This window comes from Capsicum annuum, chromosome 7 (assembly GCF_002878395.1).
Source record: "Capsicum annuum cultivar UCD-10X-F1 chromosome 7, UCD10Xv1.1, whole genome shotgun sequence".
NCBI lineage: Eukaryota > Viridiplantae > Streptophyta > Magnoliopsida > Solanales > Solanaceae > Capsicum > Capsicum annuum.
In genome coordinates this window covers 122,622,178-122,629,555 of record NC_061117.1, presented here as the reverse complement: position 1 = coordinate 122,629,555, position 7,378 = coordinate 122,622,178, and the positions used below count along the sequence as shown (strand labels likewise).

General features: G+C 35.2%; 1 long non-coding RNA gene across 3 annotated transcripts; it reads left to right on the top strand.

The window, feature by feature from the left end:
- Nucleotides 1-657: 657 nt before the first annotated feature.
- LOC107877160 lies at nucleotides 658-5,408 on the top strand. 3 transcript variants are annotated; one of them, XR_007042910.1, is made up of 4 exons: nucleotides 658-3,442; nucleotides 3,526-3,611; nucleotides 3,905-3,973; nucleotides 4,550-5,408. It is a non-coding gene; the product is annotated as an uncharacterized LOC107877160 (long non-coding RNA). The 3 variants fall into 3 exon arrangements; XR_001676210.2 differs by having other exon boundaries at nucleotides 658-3,611; XR_007042911.1 differs by having other exon boundaries at nucleotides 658-3,973.
- Nucleotides 5,409-7,378: the final 1,970 nt, after the last annotated feature.

Sequence of the window (7,378 nt, the reverse complement as noted above, 5' to 3'; positions counted from 1 at the left end):
GGGGGGTATGAACGGAGGGGGGGAGAGCGGATTGGAACCGGAGGTCGGTGACGGAGGGCAGCGGGGAGCGGTGACGGGGGTCGGCGCCGGGGACCGGAGGTTGGGTCGGGTCGGCGCTGAAGGTCGGCGACGGCGACGGGGCCGGGGACCGGGACGAGAGAGAGAGAGGGGGTTAAAAAAAAAAAATAGTAAATATACAACCCACTGAGTATCATGATGCCCTTATTTTCCTTAGCTTTCTAAGTTATGACCTTTCTATTTTCTTGCTTTGTATATTGTCGGGCTTGAGGCATTGATTACAAGACCAGTTGGACATCAACTTAGTTTTCTGTACTCTGAGAGAGTTGTGATTTCACCTTATAAAAACTTGAGTGCTTACATTTCTATTGTTTGAATACTAGTGATGGCATTCATATATTTATACGTGTTCGTACTTAAGCGCATCCAACTAAAACCTTGATTTTTCTACTATTTTCGGAAAAAAGGGGATTTATTGCTCTTTTCACTTTTAAAACTATTTTTATATAGAAACCTTACCACCCTTATTGTTGGTTTATACATTTTATACTAAACTTACCATTTTAAAAACATGGACCAAGGTATATTTTGGTCCATTTTTTATTTGTTCAACTATCACTATTTACTTATTTCGGTCGAGGAAGGTTCGAACACTTTCTGTACTATTCGACTATTTTACTCTCGATCTCAGGCACTAGGTTTTATGGATTTTTAATTATTTTAATCTCGGTTTGACTTTGAGCACTTATTACACATACTTACCTTTGGCACTAGACGAAGTGGATTGTTTATGGATTTTTGAAAGTTTTGGTTCGAGCAGATGGTATGTACAGATATCTCGAGTCCCCTATGAGTCCCTCTATCTAGGAACTATGTACCAAAAGAGGGGATACCCTATAAGTCCTATCTTGCGTGCCAGCAAGATGAAGGAGGTGTATATACTTGGTATGATACACACACAATTGACATGACAATATTGGATTTACTTTGCATTTAATCTATTCATATGCATTGATTATCACCAATATGTTTGTTTGTTTTTTGTACCTACTGAATTTATGAGGGCCTAGTTAGTTCATGTTTGCTTTTGTGTACCTTCTTAGCTTATGGGGCTCCGAATAGATTATCGTTTGTTCTAGCTTATGGGGCTCCGAATAGATTATCTTTTGTTCTAGCTTATCCTACTGTATTATTTTTTGGATATTATTTTATAGTTCATGGCAGGTTTGATCATGGATTTATATCCGAAGTTGCAGGTACGCTTCTGAGTTCTTTCGATATAATGAACCTTTTGAATATTCATATTGCAGGTTATACTTTTTTATTGTGCTAGAGAATGTTTCTTTCTTGCTTATAACCCTAGCAAGATTTAGGTTGTTACGCCAGCTTCCTCAGGTTAGTACCTTCTTGTTTAGCCTCATATACAGTACTGTTGTATATTCATTTCTTTTCTAGCTACTCTTTTGTATATCTCTTTTTTCATACTACTATGATAGATTTTTTAGCTACTATTATATATCACTTTTGTCCCTAGTTACTGGTGGAAAATGGTAGTTTATCTTTCTCTCTCTATTATCTTTATTGTATTTTGTTTCTTAGTTAGTTGTTGTAATGTTTATTCTTGTATTATGTGTTACTTATATTTGCATTATCTTTAAATCTCAGTCGTCCAATACCTACTGAGTACCTCATGTAAACTGAGCATAACCATTTTCTATATGAAAAAAGTAGGAATAGCTGAACACCTTGATATAACATAATGAATATCTAAAACATCAATAAACTGAAGGACTAATACTATGCATTAACTGGGCATCTGAACTGCTAAAAACATATGAAAGTTCTGAAAATATGGTTGTTTGAGTTATGGGAAAATGCTATATGACTGAATCATAAAAGGATATGAATCATAAGAAACTGAAAGTGAAAGTGTTTTTAATGTTTTTGCTTAAAACTGAAGAGGCCTTAGGCCAAAATCATGCTTAACTAAAAATTCTAAGTTTCCTAGTTTGGGAGTTTCTTATAATCGGTATACGCCACGTGGGAGTTTCTTGACATCAACAAGATTCTTTTTGTTGCTATCCTAGAACCAATGGTAAGCAAAGAAAAGATAAATGGCTATAAAAAATTCTTGGGATTCTAGGAGTGTATATCTAATGATAATGGTCAGATTTGGTGTCTTTGGAAGACTATTGGTCACACGTCTATTATTATCAATGATGATCAACAAATTAACATTAAGTTGGAGGATACATTGAACAATAACTTCACTTCTATCTCTTATATTTATGCTAAATACACATTAGTAGAGAGACAAGATCTTTGGAATGGTTTGGATTCAACTAGTATGGTTATTAACGACCCGTGGTGCATTGAAGGGGATTTTAATGTCATTATTTACCCAGGGGAGAAGATTGGTGGAAAGCCTCACAAAATGTATAAGAGTATTGACTTCTTGAACTGCATGGACAATTGTGGTGTCACTGATATTGGTTTCTGAGGTCCTAAATTTACTTGGTGCAATAATAGAAGACCAAGACAAAGAATTTGGAAGATACTTGATAAGGTCTTTATTAATGATAAATGAGCCAGTTTGTTCCAGAATACCACTGTTAATCACCTCGCGAGGATAGGTTCGGATCACAGACCTCTTTTTATAAAATGTTTTAATACTAATCAAAAAATTTATCAAGTATTTCAAGTTCCTCAACTTCTAGACCAAACAAGATGGCTTTATCAACATTGGCAAAGAGACTTGGGATACTCAGATCATAGGTAATAACATGTGGAGACTTCAGTCTAAATTGAAATTAATTAGCAGGAAGCACAGCCAGTGGTAAAAAAACACCATAAAGGATGTTCATGATCAAGTACCCAAATGGGAAGAAAAGATCTAGGATCTTGAGGAGCAAAATATTATCAACAACTCAAATATTGATATAGAGAAGTCCAATAAAGCACACACGGAGTAGTCAAGTGGACCAATATGCAAAATTCCTTAACCAAACAAGCAGCTAATGTAAAGTGGTTTGAGGAGGGAGATTGTAATACTAATTATTTTCATAGCATGCTCAGGGAGAAAAGAAGGAAATTACAGCTGAATACGATAAAGAATCACAATGGTAATTGGATCCATGGTGAGGACAAGATCGTAAAAGCGTCTGTGAAATACTTCAACTCTCTTTTCAACCTTCCTCCTACCACTTTGGACACTAACATTTTGGATTGCATCACTAAAAATATTACAGATGAATACAATGACATCCTTAGTGCAATCTCTACAGAGGATGAAATTAGGAATGTTGTGTTCAATCTGTCTGCTACTAGTACTTCTGGTCCAGACGGTTACAATGGAACCTTTTTCCATTGTTGTTAGGACATCATTAAGGAAGATATAATTTCCTTTGTGATTGATTTTTTCAAGGTAAATCTATATAAATTATATTCACATTCTTGCCATGTGCTTATTCTTAAAATTGACAATCCTATCACTTTGTCTGATTTTAGGCCTATAAGTCTCTCTAATTTGACTAGCAAAATAATCCATTAAACTGATGTTCCAAAGGAAAAAGGTGTCAAACTTGGTTTAACAGGTACTAACAAAATAATCTCTCAATTTTGTCTATTAGATTGAATCCTTTATTAGCTATGCTCATCTCTCTTAATCAAACTAGTTTTGTTAAAGATAGACTTATTACTGAGAACATCCTTCTTGCTCAAGAAATCATCAATCCATTTCTGATTCTAGTAAGGGTGGTAATGTAGTAATTAAATTGTATAAGGCCAAAGCAAACGATAGAATGTCTTGGCATTTTGTCACTTCAGTTCTTAGGAAATTTGGGTTTGCAGAATCTTGGATTAACATAATTCTTAATCTTATTTCTAGTAATTGGAATTCGACATTATCAATGGCTCCAGGAGGGGTTTTTCTCCTCAACACAAGTACTCAAATAAGGTGATCCTTTATCCCCTTCTCTCTTTATGATTGTAGATGAAGTTCTTTTTAGATCTCTCAATAATCTCTTCTTAGAAAAGAACTTTATTCGATTCTCAATGCCTGCTAGAGACCCTTTTATTAATCACCCAGATGACATTGTCATTTTCACTAGAGGCAGTAGAAATTCTCTTAATCTCATCATGAACTGTATTGGTAACTATGAGGCCAGCTCAGGCCAGAGAGTGAACACCGATAAGAGTTTTTTTCTTACAGCTCCTAAGACTTCAGCCTATAGGATCAACAGAATTAGAACTTGTACCAGGTTTATGGATAAAAAATTTCCTTTCAATTATTTTGGGTGCCCTTTATATATTAGTAGGAAAAAGAATGAGTATTTTGATTGCTTCATGAAAAAAGTTATTAAGAGGCTCAATGGATAGCAAGGTAAACTCTTATTTATTGGTGGTAAAGTGGTTCTTATTAAACATGTTCTCCAATCCCTCCCCACTTATATTCTCTTTGCTATGTGTCCCCCCAAAGGTTCCTTTAACATCTTAGAGAAACACTCTGCTAACTTCTTTTGGGGTTCTTCAGGTGATCAAAATAAGTACCATTGGAGATATTGGAAGAACCTATGCTTCCCTCTTGATGAAGGAGGTGTTGGTATCAGAAGAATGATAGACATTGGCAACACTCTAGCAGCCAAGAGTTGGTGGAGGTTCATAACTATTCCATCCCTCTGGGAAACCTTTCTTAAAAACAAATATTGTATTAAAGCACATTGTCCTGTTAAATCTTGTGTATCTAGAAACTCTCACTCTTGGCAAAAGGTGCTTCAGGTGAGAGGTAAAATAGAGCCTCATATCCATTGGAAAATTAATTCTGGAAATGCTAGTCTATGGTGGGACAATTGGACAAAATTGGGTCCATTAGAAACTCTTTTTCCAAGTGCAAGAAAGAGTACTAAGGACTTGGTCAGTCTCCTATTTCACAATGGAAAATAGAATAATCACTTCATGGATCTTTTGCCAGATAGTATTTCTCAACACATCAAGAGCATTAGAATTGGTAATCATGATTTACCTGATGAAGCTTATTGGGATCTTACAGGGGATGGTAAATATTATAATAAATCTTCTCTCCAGTTATTCTGTAACACAAAGAGTAAAAATATTTTCCTTAACAAGGTTTGGCATACTAGCATACCTTTTAAATTCTCTTTTCTAACATGAAGGGCTTGTTATCTAAACTGCCCTTTGATGATATTGTATCTAAATTTGAAAAATAGATTGATACTTTATGTAATTGTTGTACTAACTCTGTACCAGAGATCATTCAACATGTCTTTATTGAGAGTGATGTAGCTAGGTACATTTGGAAGACCATTGGATCCCCCCTAGGGATTATTCACCAGTTATTGCCACTAAGAGGACTGCTTAATCATTGGTGGGAGCAAACATACTTGAATGATATACACAAGCAAGTTGTTCAGATAATTCCAGTCATCATTTGTTGTGAAATCTAGAAAAATCGATGCCATTGTAAATATGGTGATAAAAAAAAATTCAATCTCCTTAAGTTGAAGCAACAGACTTATAGAATATTCAGGCTGCGGTTAACAAATCTTTTCCTAGTTGTAACTCAACATTACCAAGGGTTATTTTTTATGATGAGATGTTGAATATGCAACCGGTTCCCAACTCTATTCTAGTGTATTGAGGAAAAACAAATCCAGGATCAATCAAGCAACTCCGACGGTAGCTTTTTACATGAGAGCAATAAAGCTAGAATTGGAGGAGTTTTGAGAAATGAGAATGCTGATCTTATAATGGCTTTTTCCATCCTATCTAGTTGCAATAGCAATAATAGTGCAAAAGCGCAAGCTGCGCTCTTTGGAATTAATTGGTGCTATCAGAATGGGTTCAGAAATTTCATTATTGAATTAGATTCATTGCTTATCTCCAACATGCTCAAGGATAAGAAGACCTGTAATCTCAAATTGAGGAATACTGACGATGATATCTCCCACATAATGAACCAGGCAAATGTTGATGTAGTTCATTGTCATCGAGAAGCAAACCAAGTTGTGGACTGGCTAGCAAAGCTTGCCACAAACAGTAATGAAGTTGTGGTATATATCTCATTTCAAGAACTTCCCAAAGGTGCCAAAGGACCTTTTCTCTTGGATAGATCTCAATTGCCTAGTATTTAGGACAAAATTTGATAGGGCTAACTTTTTTGTAAGCTAAACTTCACCTGCTAGTATCGTCACAGGAGTATTATTGATGGATTGCTCTTATTTTTGTGAAAGGATATCTTCATCCTTTGTGTTGTATGTCTCGGAGGTAAGGCTTATATCCCCCTCCCGTTAATAAGATGTAATACAACACCCCGGGGAACCTGGGAAATTAATTAAAAAAAGGTTCACGCACTGTGAATCTATCCGTGGTAACCTGGTGAGGTCCTTTTAATTGGATATCACGGCTCGCTTAACGGACCGTGCACTGATTGTAAGGACAGTCTGTACAAGCGACCGTGAACCAACTTGGTTCCGGGCTAACTAGGCTAAGTGTTGTATTAGCGTAGGTTCAAAATCCACGACATTACATATAATCCCTTATAAATATTTAATAAATTTCTTAATACGATACATAAATGATACTATAGATCCGACCAAACTGAATATCTGAAAATTAAACTCATACTCAATTTCACTTGAAGAGTGTGCTAAATAAAAAAGTGCAATATTAGTAAGTTGAGAGGGAAGAGAAGTACAAGTTATTGTCTAAATTCCGGCCTCTCAATAAAAAAACCGAATTATAAAATATGAAGTCATGAAAGGGTTATGATGATGCATTCATAACAGGGAGAATTTTGAAAGGTAAAAGGCACGTCTCATTCTTATTTTTGAAAATTAGGGTTTCTCCTTATGATAAAAAAAAGTGTGGCAGTCCACTAGTGTGGGCATACCATTGACTAGAATAATTCAAGTTAGAAAAAGAGGAGAGAAAACTCAAGTCTTTTATGATTGCAAGAGGCCAAGTAAATCAAAGAAGGGAAAAAATTAAAAAATTAAAGTCAGGATTTTGTCTGGAAGATATACATTTGACCAATTCATAACAGACTAAATCCAACAGAAAGAATTAATATGTTGGCCCCCATTGTGGACCTATTGAGTCTTAAATCTTCAAGTCAAGCTAGATATTTCTTCTAATTTTTACTTAGTTGCAACTTGCAACTTACATCACGATTTCGTATTATTTGGTCATTATATCAAAACGTTTTGTTATAGTTTAAATAGGTGTTAGATTCGCGTTTCACGCATTGTGTAAGACTTTGTTGAATTTATATAATTTCTTCTATAATAATAAAATTTAGATGAGCTATTTTTTCAGGTGAGAATAAATTATTGAGAAGAAAGAT